We start from the raw sequence: 16,371 nt of genomic DNA, 5'->3' as shown, positions 1-16,371 counted from the left end.
CAGAAACCTATGATTGTGGGTTCGAGTCCCGGTTCGCCCCGATTATGTTTCTAGGTTTGTCAGCACCATACCCGTGCTCGTGGGTTTCACCGAAGTGGTAAACGTCTGAGACCTGCATCACTTCGGGCTTTCCTCCCACATTAAGCTGACACGCCGTGGTATGACTGGAATACTGTTAAAAGCGGCGTTAAACCCAACTCACTCTCTTCCTGAACCTATGAGCTTAACGTATCCATGATATCAATTAGTCGGGGGCAATGCTACCACTATTATTTACTGCATGTTAGACTTGACCATTATGTGCAGTTTCCAGAACGTCAGTCGCAAATAAACTCGGCACAGCGATAGTACACAGGCTATTTTTAGGTGGCAGCTATTCTTGAGTCAAATAGCACAGCCAGTCAGACACGAGTACAAAGGGAAACCACTCTCAACTAGAGTATGAACTAAGATTAGCTGTGCCTGAGTTATCAACAGTAGCGGGTGACCTCGCCTAGGTGTCAGGTGAACACTATACCAAGCTGACTGTCGCTCCTTTCCCGATGAACGTCAGTATGTCACGTGATTACGTTGTCAATCGTGTGGAGTCATACGTGAACTACTAAAAATAACATTAAATATCATTAGGGACAACTGACGACTCAAGCGGTAAACCCCGTTATCAGCAGCCGTACTATGACTCAAACACACACCCAAAAATCACAGAACGTTAATATCAATCCATTTACAGCATCAGCCGCGTCTGGATTTTTTTCCGCCGCTAACTTTTTTGTAGGTGCTCATTTCAAGTGACTGACATTTCCGTAGCCTCCATTTTCTACCGTTTGTAAAACCAAGGGATGTCACTCCAAATGGAATGTTTTGGACGGATGACGTCACAACTCTCCGCGTTGATATAGTTCGCTTAAATTATTAAAGTTTGATGTTTAATGGATAGTTTTGTTATGATTTATGTGTCTGTCAATATAAGGATTGAAGTTGTATTTGTTGACGTTTATCAGCTGATGAAGACAGTGCCTCACGTGAGCAAATTTTCCATGAAGCGCTTTGCTCACGTGAGGCACAGTCTTCATCAGCTGATGAACGTCAACAAATACAACTTCAACCCTTAAATAAGGCCACGGTCATTACTATAGCCTGTCGACACCTTCCATTTTTATCCTTCCCAAATTATCAAATAGGTACGTTGTTTCACACTTCTCCAGCATGGACTTGGATAGAAATGTATTGTAAGATATCGACTCCAAAGTTATATGGATCGCTGTCGCGATTAAGAACATTTCTGAAGTGAAATCATTGATGCGTTCTTCGTGTTTTCGAAGTGTCAATTTGAATCACACAGTTTAACAATATGAAATGTTTGAACGTAAAACAGACTAATTGTTTGCTAAAATATCGATGGCAAAGTATGCCGCCATCTTGGATGAAGATAAAATAAACTTACGACAGGTATGGGGCTATCTTAGATTTACGACAAACTTAAGATATCTCAGGGCTACGATAGTTTCGAAAATAGGCTACGATAGCCTACGATAATTAACTTTTAAGGCTACGATCGTTTCGGAAATCTATGCACAGGGCAGTCTCAAACTTTATGAAAGATAAAGATTACTGACATAATAAGGGTACATATTTTGATAATGACCCATCTAGAGGGGGGAGGGTGAGGGGGGCAGCCCCTCCATTTGTACAATTTTGAATCCTCACCAACGGAGAATGCTTCCAACCAAATACGGTTTATATCTATCTCTCAGTTCCAGAGAAGAAGTACCTAAAGAAATATAGCCAAATTGCCCCGCCCCTCAGCCCCTCCATTAGTACAATTTTGAATCCCCACCACCTAGAAATGCTTCCAGTCAAAGTTCGTTAATTTCGTAACCAATCAGTGGTTCAGAAGAAGAAGTCGTTTGGATAAATTGTAGACGTACGGAAGACGAACGCCATGTTTTGGCATAAGCCACCTTGGTCCTTCGGACCCGATGAGCTAATAATCGAATCTGGACCAGACAATCCAGTGACTGACATCATGAGTATCGATCCGTACAATTGGGATACGAGGACATGCATAATCCAAGTCAGCGAGCCTGCCCATATGGGTAATAAAATATAATCGGTTGATATTATTTTGACGATTTACGCCAGTTCGTACGCACAAGCGTCATATTTCTTTTCCAAAGTAACATTTTACTTTCCAGAGTTGGATAATGCAGAGGAAAGACAAGGTTAATTGATACAATTCATTTCTAACATGTTGATATACATGTACCTAACATATATGCATACAGCGTGGTTTAGCATTCCGTGCCATGTCTAAGTTAGATAACAGGAAAAACTAAAAGTTCTTGTTTGGCATCTACAATCGAGTAGTAGTATATTTGAACTTTTACAATGGCATTTTTATCTCTGTTGTTTTCCAGTGATCCATTCATATAATTGTAGTGGACCCCATTCCACAAAGCGGGGGGCACGGGTGGCCCAGTCGTCTAAGGCGCCGCGATTCACTGTGCAGAGTTGCGTCCCTTGGGCACGCCAGAAACCTATGATTGTGGGTTCGAATCCCGGTTCGCCACAATTATGTTTCTAGGTTTGTCAGCACCATACCCGTGCTCGTGGGTTTCACCGAAGTGGTAAACGTCTGAGACCTGCATCACTTCGGGCTTTCCTCCCACATTAAGCTGACACGCCGCGATATAACTGGAATACTGTTAAAAGCGGCGTTAAACCCAACTCACTCACTCACTCCACAAAGCGATTGTAGCCCTACGATTATCGTAAGTCTATGTTAAAGTATGGGAAATACGATCGTCTTAACGGTACGATCGCTTTGTGGAACGGGGCCCAGCTGGTCTTAAGCAAACATACTTGTAGTCAGGCGACTAACTGGTGCAGACTTGATTATTTACAGACCCGTGGTCATTAAGCTGGAATATTGCTGAGTGCGGCGCTGAAAAACAAACATAAATGATTCAATGGTGTTCAATATTGATGTTACCCTATTGGGAGTACGAAGTAGGCGTTGCCTCAAGTCACCTGTGCTTGTCGAAAGAGGCGACTTACTTGGATAGGGTGGTCGGACTCGGTGGCTTGGTTGATGGCGTGTCACAGTACCCAAGTGTACCCAAAATACCTTTTTGATTACTATGGATATATTATATGTGTTTATTATTCTGTTATCAAATAAATGTCTTTGTTATTATGTACCCCATAGTTTGAGTTCTGTGTGTGCAGGGGTATGGTGTTATACGCTTCGCGGCGGAGGACTGTAGGAATGGGCTTCATACGAAACATTAGCCAGATGTAAGGAATCGAACTCGGCCGTTTCGGCGTGACGTGCCAAAACTTGATTGAGACACTGGGCTACCTTACTTCTATTATGGACACATTTCCTTCACACATAAAATATTACCGTGTACAGCATTTGTAATACATTGCGATATCAGTTGTGCCGAATATACTATGATTCATAACAATACTTCTTTGAATCTTGTTTCTATTTACAATTGTTATCCTCTGTTATAATATTCCTGATACAGGCCTCTGTGAAAATAAGACTCACTTTCGGCCCCACAACAAGTAAAACGTTCATTTCGTCGGGATGTCAAAACAATGATCGACGCAATGAAGTCCAAAGCACATATTACAGTGTACTACACTGTACACATTGAAAGTCAAAGGCCCCTTACATGAATGCTTGATACGGATGCTTCGGGGCAAGTCTATCAAATGTTGGAGGAATTATAAAGCTTTTTTACACATGGGTTGTGGTGTTCTCAGCATCCCAGTTAATGGTTCTGCGCTGGCCCTTACGCTATACGGGCTAGCGACAACACCAAATACATGGTGACAAATGAAGATTGATGATCAATATTTGTTTGTTTGTTGTTTAACGTCGCACTCAGTCGTATTCTAGCTATATGAAACTTGCCGCCAGTCTATGTAACCCAACTCTCCCGTGGGTTAACGCTGACTGGCGGGGCGGTCGGGTAGCCTAGTGGTCAAAGCGTTCGCTCGTCACGCCGAAAGCCGGGGTTCGATTCCCGACATGGGTACAATGTGTGGAGCCCATTTCTTGTGTCCCCCGCCGTGATATTGCAGGAATATTGCTAAAAGCGGCGTAAAACTATACTCACTCACTCACTAACGCTGACTGGCACTTTCTTGTGGCTCCCGGCACACGACACATAGGAGCCTTTCCCTACCCCTCTCCAACACCCCTTTCGACTTGGACTTCTTGAGTGTACCAAGTTGTAGAGAATACCGCCCTTAAATATAAAGGCTGTACAGAATGATAAGCCCATGGATGTATAGCAATTTATATCCTTATTAGAGAGCAACTTATATGATGAGGCGCATCACAATAGTAGCTCAAACATAAGGGACCAACTCATTACATGAAGTGGCGCATCACAACTGGAGCTCGAACATTAGAGATCACATCATTATATGACGTGTCGCGTCACAACTAGAGCTCGAACATTAGAGATCACCTCATTATATGACGTGTCGCGTCACAACTGGAGCTAATACTTAGAGACTACTGTAACTCATTATATGAAGTGACGCGTCACCACTGGAGCTGAAACATTAGGAACCAAGTTATATGAATTGCCATTAAAAGTACAAAGTCACTGTGACCATATCAAAACTATATGGAGGTACAAATGCCCCAGGTTTAACCATAATGATGAAAAATATTCTGTCTGGATAAAGTGGCGTATCACAACGGCGCACCATAATCGGAGCTGAAACACCAGAGACCAACTGATCATATGAAGTTCCAGTGATGCGTCACAACTGGAGCTGAAACTTTGAAAGACTTACTCATTAAAATAGGATTATGAACCAATGAACTGGACCTAAAACACTGAAAGACTAAATCATCGTTACTGGAGGTAATACATTTCAATATAGACTATAGAGTCTTGATTTTGTTTTCACAATGATCCTTTGGTATTGATAGCAAATCGTTATAAACCTCTACAAAGTTACTTTCCTGAACGGGTACACACCACAGAAGTCAATAACTCCAAATCGTTGCACTGACTATTGTGCTAAATTAATGGTCAAACCGCGACTGCGTATCTCTTATTTTTAATCTGAAACTTAAGAGCTTTTTAATATCTATCAGTATATGTGCTCTAGAGATCAGACTTCTAGACGACCTCAGCTGACACTACAACTGCCTTTCTACGGTAACTGGGGTATCATTGGGTGTGGACAGCACCCGCAACTCATTCTTACACTTCACCATGAATGCGGAAGGTTATACTTTCTCTACTACTCGGAACATTCGGACCAGCAAAATACACCCCTATATCTACTGACCACATTCTTCACAGAGAAAGTCCAGCATGGCATGGCTTTCTCAGAATGGAGCCCACATGACCACGGACAGTTGCAATGTGTAACCCATGTCCAGGCACCTTGGTCGTCTAGGTATAACGTACAATTGTAGAAGGACATGCTTACATACAGTCGAGGTCACCGTGACAATAGAAACTATATGGAGTTAAAGCACCGTGTTCACGCCATAATATTGAAAATAAATATTCTGTCTGGAAAAATAATCTGCTTCGTATAAGCGATGCGTCTCAACTGGACATACATAATAAAAAACAGCTCATACCAATAAAAAGTGGGGCGTCACTACTGGATCTGAAACATATGAGACCAACTCATTATATGAAGTGTCGCGTCACAACTGCAGCTGAAACATTAGAGATCAACTAATTATATGAAGAGGCACGTCACAACTGGAGCTGAAACATTAGACACCAACTTATCATATGAAGTGGCACGTCACAACTGGAGCTGAAACATCAGAGACCAACTTAACATATAAAGTGGCACGTCAAAACTGGAGCTGAAAGGTGAGAGACTAACTAATTATATGAAGTGGCACATCACAACTCTGAAACATTAGAGACCAACTGATTATATGAAGTGGAGCTGAAACATTAGAGACCAACTAATTATATGAAGTGGCACGTCACAACTCTGAAACATTAGAGACCAACTAATTATATGAAGTGGAGCTGAAACATTAGAGACCAACTAATTATAGGAAGTTCAAGTGGTGCATCACAACTGGAGCTGAAACATTAGAGACCAACTCATTAAATGAAGTGTCGCGTCACAACTGCAGCTGAAACATTAGGGACCAAGTTATATGGAGCGGAGCGTCACAACTGGAGCTAAAACATTAAAAGTACAAAGTCACTGTGACCATATCAAAACTATAAGGAGGTACAAATGCCCCAGGTTTAACCATAATGATGAAAAGTATTCTGTCTGGATAAAGTGGCGTATCACAACGGCGCACCATAATCGGAGCTGAAACACCAGAGACCAACTGATCATATGAAGTTCAAGTGGTGCGTCACAACTGGAGCTGAAACATTGAAAGACTTATTCATTAAAATTGGATTATGAACCAATGAACTGGACCTAAAATATTAAAAGACTAAATCATCGTTACTGGAGGTAATACATTTCAATATAGACTATAGAGTCTTGTGATTTTGTTTTCACAATGGTCCTTTGGTATTGATAGCAAATCGTTATAAACCTCTACAAAGTTACTTTCCTGAACGGGTACACACCACAGAAGCCAATAACTCCAAATCTTTGCACTGACTATTGTGCTAAATTAATGGTCAAACGGAGACTACGTATCTCTTATTTTTAATCTGAAACTTAGAGCTTTTTAATATCTATCAGTATATGTGCTCTAGAGATCAGACTTCTAGACGACCTCAGCTGACACTACAACTGCCTTTCTACGGTAACTGGGGTATCATTGGGTGTGGACAGCACCCGCAAATCATTCTTACACTTCACCATGAATGCGGAAGGTTATACTTTCTCTACTACTCGGAACATTCGGACCAGCAAAATACACCCCTATATCTACTGACCACATTCTTCACAGAGAAAGTCCAGCATGGCATGGCTTTCTCAGAATGGAGCCCACATGACCACGGACAGTTGCAATGTGTAACCCATGTCCAGGCACCTTGGTCGTCTAGGTATAACGTACAATTGTAGAAGGACATGCTTACATACAGTCGAGGTCACCGTGACAATAGAAACTATATGGAGTTAAAGCACCGTGTTCACGCCATAATATTGAAAATAAATATTCTGTCTGGAAAAATAATCTGCTTCGTATAAGCGATGCGTCTCAACTGGACATACATAATAAAAAACAGCTCATACCAATAAAAAGTGGGGCGTCACTACTGGATCTGAAACATATGAGACCAACTCATTATATGAAGTGTCGCGTCACAACTGCAGCTGAAACATTAGAGATCAACTAATTATATGAAGAGGCACGTCACAACTGGAGCTGAAACATTAGACACCAACTTATCATATGAAGTGGCACGTCACAACTGGAGCTGAAACATCAGAGACCAACTTAACATATAAAGTGGCACGTCAAAACTGGAGCTGAAAGGTGAGAGACTAACTAATTATATGAAGTGGCACATCACAACTCTGAAACATTAGAGACCAACTGATTATATGAAGTGGAGCTGAAACATTAGAGACCAACTAATTATATGAAGTGGCACGTCACAACTCTGAAACATTAGAGACCAACTAATTATATGAAGTGGAGCTGAAACATTAGAGACCAACTAATTATAGGAAGTTCAAGTGGTGCATCACAACTGGAGCTGAAACATTAGAGACCAACTCATTAAATGAAGTGTCGCGTCACAACTGCAGCTGAAACATTAGGGACCAAGTTATATGGAGCGGAGCGTCACAACTGGAGCTAAAACATTAAAAGTACAAAGTCACTGTGACCATATCAAAACTATAAGGAGGTACAAATGCCCCAGGTTTAACCATAATGATGAAAAGTATTCTGTCTGGATAAAGTGGCGTATCACAACGGCGCACCATAATCGGAGCTGAAACACCAGAGACCAACTGATGATATGAAGTTCAAGTGGTGCGTCACAACTGGAGCTGAAACATTGAAAGACTTATTCATTAAAATTGGATTATGAACCAATGAACTGGACCTAAAATATTAAAAGACTAAATCATCGTTACTGGAGGTAATACATTTCAATATAGACTATAGAGTCTTGTGATTTTGTTTTCACAATGGTCCTTTGGTATTGATAGCAAATCGTTATAAACCTCTACAAAGTTACTTTCCTGAACGGGTACACACCACAGAAGCCAATAACTCCAAATCTTTGCACTGACTATTGTGCTAAATTAATGGTCAAACGGAGACTACGTATCTCTTATTTTTAATCTGAAACTTAGAGCTTTTTAATATCTATCAGTATATGTGCTCTAGAGATCAGACTTCTAGACGACCTCAGCTGACACTACAACTGCCTTTCTACGGTAACTGGGGTATCATTGGGTGTGGACAGCACCCGCAACTCATTCTTACACTTCACCATGAATGCGGAAGGTTATACTTTCTCTACTACTCGGAACATTCGGACCAGCAAAATACACCCCTATATCTACTGACCACATTCTTCACAGAGAAAGTCCAGCATGGCATGGCTTTCTCAGAATGGAGCCCACGTGACCACGGACAGTTGCAATGTGTAACCCATGTCCAGGCACCTTGGTCGTCTAGGTATAACGTACAATTGTAGAAGGACATGCTTACATACAGTCGAGGTCACCGTGACAATAGAAACTATATGGAGTTAAAGCACCGTGTTCACGCTATAATATTGAAAATAAATATTCTGTCTGGAAAAATAATCTGCTTCGTATAAGCGATGCGTCTCAACTGGACATACATAATAAAAAACAGCTCATACCAATGAAAAGTGGGGCGTCACTACTGGATCTGAAACATATGAGACCAACTCATTATATGAAGTGTCGCGTCACAACTGCAGCTGAAACATTAGAGATCAACTAATTATATGAAGAGGCACGTCACAACTGGAGCTGAAACATTAGACACCAACTTATCATATGAAGTGGCACGTCACAACTGGAGCTGAAACATCAGAGACCAACTTATCATATAAAGTGGCACGTCAAAACTGGAGCTGAAAGGTGAGAGACTAACTAATTATATGAAGTGGCACATCACAACTCTGAAACATTAGAGACCAACTGATTATATCAAGAGGCATGTCATAACTGGAGCTGAAACATTAGAAACCAACTCATTATAGGAAGTGGCACATCACTACTGGAGCTGGAGCATTAGAGACCAACTAATTATATGAAGTGGCACGTCACAACTGGAGCTGAAACATTAGAGACCAACTCATTATATGAAGTTGAAGTGGTGCGTCACAACTGGAGCTGAAACATTAGAGACCAACTAATTATAGGAAGTGGCACGTCACAACTGGAGCTGAAACATTTAAAGACTAAATCATCGTTACTGGAGGTAATACATTTCAATATAGACAATAGAGTCTTGATTTTGTTTTCACAATGATCCTTTGGTAGTGATAGCAAAGCTTAGATCTTTTAAATATCATTTCAATTTTCCCGCTATATGACAGTGGTCTGTAAATAATCAAGTCTGGACCAGACAATCCAGTGATTGACATCATGACAGCATCCAGATATGGAGCATCGATCCACGCAATTGGGATATGATGACATGCATCAACCAAGTCAGCGAGCCAGACCACTCGATTCCGTTAGTCGCCTCTTACGACAAGCATAGTCCCCTTTTATTTTTATTACGGATACGATGTGCTGTAAAGTTCGATTACGATTTGTTTTTTCCTTTCATTGAAACTGATAATGGCTATGATTGGTGTGCTGAAAAAGTGTTTTCCGTGGGTCATGGTACATGCTGTGGTTGTACAAGATAATTGATAATCAAGTATGTATGTATATACATAATCAAATACACATTATAAATCTCCTCAGAAAATGGAATATATTATCATAGGACCACTGCTCGTATTACCAACATTCTGCCATACATATTAGATCCAATTAATAATAAATTTATACAAATTATTGATGTTGACTGTACTCTCGATTATAGTATGATAATCAATTGCAAGTCTTCAACTCTAATTTGATATGTTATCTAAAAAGTCAGCAGTGAGTTAACGCTTTGTTTTTTTCGCTCAATCTGCAATTTTATTTGTATAGGCGATCGGTGACTTCCCGTCGCTGTGATTTTGTCGTCTGAACAGGTGCGCATGATTTGACCTCGCGTGTTGTGACGTGGATGACGTCACGTCAAACAGCTGATCTAATGTTGGGGACGTGTAACGTGGTTTCAGTTTCCAAATAATGATATGTTGTCTTTGACAGAACTAGAAAGTAGACTAGTACATCACGAATGGGAAGATTACCAAGGAGACCAATAAGTGAATGAGACCGTTTATCGCTAGACTAACACTGTTAGAATATTTGGGACCGTTTTCTAATTTTGGCATGTTGACGAATGTGTTTTACAGTGAGAAAGCTGTCAAAATGGACCCAATATTAACCCTCTTGGTGCCACGGGGCCATATATGGTCCCTCTCTTTTCACACCCGCATAGTGCCAGGGGACCATAAATGGTCCCGAGAAAATGCCCTTTTTAAACTGTGAATTTTGAATTTAACACTGAGTGCGCAAAGTCAAAACTATAACCATCATCACCCAAATCATCTTAGCTTTAACATCGTGTAACTCATACTTTATACAATGCTACGGATTGAGAAATATGGCGAGATTATTAAAGTGGCTACCGCTCTTCTCGGCCTTTTTCTGCCACGTTTGAACACCAAGCGAATGACGGCGAATTTTGATTATGCACCCATGTCACATACACGTAAATATTTTCAGACAAAATCCTTGTTCATAAGAAAAAATATGACCTGAGTGGTCAGAAAGACATATTTTTCCCAACTGTATACTTATTCACGTAAATACAATTCTGTTCACTTCTTATGAACAAGTTTATTTACACGTTTTGTATATTTTTATCGACTATCGGTAATGGCGGAATGGTCGGTACACATGAGAAAACGACAGTGTATATTTCCATTACATTTATGACGTACATTGAATGAATTTATAACCATCATCACCCTAATCGTCTCAACGTTAATATCGTGTAACTCATATTTTATGCAGTGCTACGGATTGCGAAATATGGCGAGATTAGTAATGTGGTTACCGCGCTTCTCGATCTTTTTCTGCCATGTTGAACTTCATGCGAATGAAGGCAATGTTTCTTATGCACCCATGTCACATACACGTAACTATTATTATATCAAACAGCCAATTTGAAAAAGAAATCTGATCGGACTGATCAGAAAGATTTACTTGTCCCCACTGTACAGTTATTGGCGTAAGAGTACTAACGTTTAGTCGGCCACGGAAGTTTTTTTGTTCAAGTATTGCATATGTTTATCGACTGTGTGTCATGGCGATTTAGCACGGCACTGCATACCAACCGACAGTGCAGATTCTCTTTTTGTTTATGATGCTGAAATACAGAAAATATTCAAATCAAAGATATGGAAAGATAGCTATAATCGTTAATATTAAGTTGGTATTGTGTATATTTATGGGCAGGAGGTTCATGATCAAAACCTAAACATTGAATCGACAGGGCACGTTCGCCTCATATCTGTGCCGCGATTTCTTGTTTACCGGTTGTCCTACATACTTGCCCGTTCAGACAAATAACTGCTACTTTTTTCATATGAAAGGACTAAGAGTCATGGGTGATTGCTCAAACTACCTGACCGTGTGAGTGACTTGTCCTAACTGTTTCACATTTTGCGCAAATGGAGATTTCAAAAGTGTGGCCACGACATCTAACGTGAGTCGACGCCATATTGTAAACAAATTGTGCCAAGGTCGGTTCCACATGTGGTAGCTCGGGCCCCGTTTCTGTCGATGGTACACGCGATACAAACATAATGCAACTACTGAAAACATCAACATTACTTCTACAATGATGACATCAATACCTTTTTGTATTTGGATTAACCGCTTATGGATACGCTGTGCTTTTAAGTTCAATTTCGATTTGTTTTTCCTTTCATTGAAACTGTGATAATGGCGGTGTGATTGGTGTGCTGAAATAGTATTTTCCATGAGTCTAATGTACATGGTACTTGCTGTGATTGTAGAAGATAATTGATAACCAATTGTGTATGCATATATATCATCAAATCCACATTACTAATCTCTTCAGAAAATGGAATATATTATAGCTCGTTTTCAAACATTCTGCTATGGATAATAGACAAAAAAATAATATTAGATTTACAAATTATTTTCATCATCCAAAACTGGCTCCCACAGGAGATATCGCTTGGATTAGATCAAGCGATATCTACACTGTAGATATCGCTGCGATGAAATTACATCACAATGCTTTGCAGACCATTGTGACGTCACTGGTTACCATGACGTCACAATCAAATGACATCACTAATGGCTCTGCTACTGAAGCTGTTAGCAGTACTTTTTACTCTGAAGACACTGCTAATTACTGTCTACAAATTGAAAAAGTTGGAAGAATGATGTTGGATGATAAATAAAATCTCACCCTCGTGTCTTTTGATATCAAATATATCAACACTCGTTGATAAAAGTGGCACTGTACTCTCGATTAACGTATGATAATCTATTGCAAGTCTTCAACTCTTATTTGATATGTCATCTGAAATGTCAGCAATGAGTACAATTAATTTTATTTCGTTACAATCTGCAATTTTATTCAAATAGGCTAATAGACGGTCGGTGATTTCCCGCCGCTGTGAATTTGTCGTCTGGACAGGTGCGCGTGATTTGACCTCGCGTGTTGTGACGTGGATGACGTCACTTGAAACAGCTGATCTAATGTTGTGGTAGTATAATGGATACACGTGGTTTCATTTTCCAAATAACAATATTCTCTTTGACAGAACTAGAAAGCATATCTAGTACATCACGATTGGAAAAAGTCTACGGCGACCGACGAGCGAATGAGAACGCTTATCATTTGACTAACAGTGTTAGAATATTTGGCGCAGTTTTCTAATTTTGGTATGTTGACATGTGCTTTTCATATCTGTTTGAAGGCTTGATATTCCAAAAAAATAATATGCATTTAGTTGAGTACAGTGAGAAAGCTGTCAAAATGGATCCAATATTAAACCATCTAGATTTTTAATATTTTAGCTTCATCTATTAGAATCTCGAATGTTTCAATTTATAACATTAACAGTAAAAGTAATTATAGATCTTCTCACAGTATATAGATAATCAATTTCTGAAAGACAAAGAGTTTTTAGTGTAAATGTGAATTCGTTTTGATTTTTTATATAGTTATATGTATGTCTTTTTTCACTCTGCATTATCTAAATTACCAAATACTTCGACCAGTGACATATAGTAGTAATTAGATTCTACTTTGTTTTTTTATCCTAGTTATGAAATAGATTCTTGCGGTTTTTTCCACCATTTTAATTTGTATATCTTCCCTCCAAGCTGTTGTTTAGCTAGGCCAAAATTAAGAAAAAAAGGAAAGACATAATAAACCATTTTTATGTAAGATTTTGCTGGTTAAATTTTCGGAGTTCAATACCAAGAATATATATTTCCTTTTATGACAAATAATTCCATTACTTTCATTGACCTACGATCATTATCTATTTGAAACTTTTCCTTCAGTTGAATGGGATGGAATGGGAAACTAGTGGAAATAAACTATCACGTATGTCCTTAAATGTACATGTACATACCTAGCTAGGTGTAAATACACTTCTAAACTCGTATTTATAAACCAAATGAATAAATGAAAGAAAAAGTGGTATTTTATGGACTGGCCATACAAGTATATTTTGAGCAAAGGTCTATGTTAGGCAGCCAAGTGCGAAATACGAGCTGATACGAGGATGTATGTTTTCTGGTGGTCATAGTGAAACAATGACATATGGCGCCTGAGTTGCGAGTGATCGAAAATAGGTTTGTTGAATAGATTTGCTGCCCATGAAAACGTTTCAACAATTTTGATTGAATCTACATGTACTTACACTTGGGTGGTAATACGTTAGTATAATCTTGTTAATTATTAAGAAATAACAATGATGCCCGATATTGAGTGATGTCAATTTGAGTATTGTTAGGGCTGTTTAGCGATCTTTCACATTTTGTCCTTTGAAAATGTACGATGTCAGTTACCCGGAAGTTGTTTTTATCACTAATAAAAGAGCACGGTCATTGAAACATACATGGACGTAACCGGGAATTCTTCACGATATACATTCCAAACTTTCATTCGTTTTGTGACATAATCTTTGAAACAGACTGCGTATGAATTAATCACGACCACTTCCGTCAATTTTGTTTTGACGTCAAAAACACGCACAATTTCATCGGGTTTTTTTATCGGTAAATATAACTCACGGAAAATTCTCAGTGAATGTGTAATTCAACATAAATATCATATGTCTATTACTGTTAGGACATGTACTTGCCAATGATATGAATTATTGGTCAGTACAGATTTCAAACAAGGGCGCTTACTTGACTTTGCTTGCCGTATTCGGGTGCGTCCATATTACGATTAATGTGGAAAAGTAGGAAACTTATAATACTAGCACATTTATCCATGGCTGGGCAGTACATATATCTTTTGGATTTGGTGACATTAGATACTGTTGGAAAGACAATCAACTCGAGTTGCATGTTATACAATTTGGTTACATTGTGTGAAGAAATAAAGACGTTGCAACACTTTTGATACAATGTATACGTTTTTGTAACCGCAACGTCAGCACAATGCGGCACTGAGCGGTTTGCAGGCTGACTGACGTCCAGGCACCATCAGGGTTAAAACCCCCTGGATGGCAGAGGGACATATATGTCCTTCCTCTGCAACCCTCGCTTTGAAGTCGAATAAAATTCAAAATACATCACCCACACAAATACACTTCACAGTTTTGAATAAGGTGGGAAATTCCATTTTAGTCCAAGCAAAATTATTGAAAATGACCTCTGAAAATTAGGTACATCGTAAATGTCGCCAATTTTTACACATTATTGTAGCACGGGTTGCGAGCGGTGCCTTTGATCTTACCCGTGCTGTATCATGGTAGTAAGAGCACGGTTTGTTAAAGATTATTACCATTGGCTGGTGCCAAGATCAGCAAGCCCCGCCTACTGGCTTGAGAAATTCCAAACTTACAATGTTTCTTTAGTGTTGTACACGGTGTTCAAGAGTAATAACGTAAATAAAAACAACAAAACAATAGAAATGTTTATAACTTAATTAAAAGATTACAATGTAACTGTCAAACATAAAAACAACTGGACATAGAACGCATTTTGCTAAATTCGGAAAATTAATAGTTCACATTTCTAATGTGCCTTTGAAAATTCCAAAGTTTACACTTGATTTAACAATTAGATTAAAAGTTAAACATTAACGTTAAAAGTTAACGTCATATTATACGTCGCTAAATTTTACACAAACTCGCGCAATTTTGGAATGACCGTCGCAACCCGTGCTACAAGTCACTTACAACACCCCACCTACTCGTTGTTTGGGCAGTAAGAGCACGGTTTGGCTTGGCATTTGATTGACAGACAAAAGAATCACCTCGGGGCTCCGCCCCTCGGTCCTTTTGTCTGTCAAATCAAATGCCAAGCCAAACCGTCCTCTTACTGCCCAAACAACTCGCCTTGGTGTGTTGTAACTATAACTTAAATCCCCACTCACGGCGTTATTTACAGCATGTTTTGAAATTTAAATTTAGGATATTTACTCGGAGAAATGAATTTCAAAAATAGTATATTAGTGATCACGGGTATCTGTATTTTATGAAATCACCAATAATCATTCCTAAACGTCTCCGATAACCCGAGAATCGTTTCGAATGTTTTGGAAAATACGCAAACACGAACGCCGAAGTGAACTTTCAGCCATATTGGCTAGTGTTTACAAAATCACGTTTGAGGTACACCGGTAATGAGGCGCCTGTAACATCGCGTATATTTCAAACTTAGCTGCCATACACACATCCTTGAATTCCTCATACATTATAGAATCAAATGACCAATGGTCTTTGTCACCAATACAAAGTGGCTGGATGAAATCAAGCAAAATATGTCAGGTGTGAAAACGAATGCTGTGCTCGAAAAACTGCACTTGTTTGAAATGTAAACAAAGCAAAATACAGATTTTACACAGTGTAGCATTTTCTCCAATTTAGAGCTATCCATTCGTCTAATCTTTCAAGACATTGGCTCAACATTTTCAGAATATGCACGGGAAGAGAATAGTAGGAAAAATTAGGGTATTTAAAATAGATACATTGCAATGATTTGATATTTTCAACAGAAATTGTCAAAGTTACCGTCCTGTGTGACGCCATAACTGACGCAAAATCACGCACAACGACAACGGTA

The sequence above is a fragment of the Haliotis cracherodii genome, unplaced genomic scaffold, assembly GCF_022045235.1.
Source record: "Haliotis cracherodii isolate W230 unplaced genomic scaffold, xgHalCrac1.p SCAF_6, whole genome shotgun sequence".
Lineage (NCBI taxonomy): Eukaryota > Metazoa > Mollusca > Gastropoda > Lepetellida > Haliotidae > Haliotis > Haliotis cracherodii.
The sequence above is the reverse complement of the archived record's forward strand: the minus strand, read 5'-3'. Positions refer to the sequence as shown.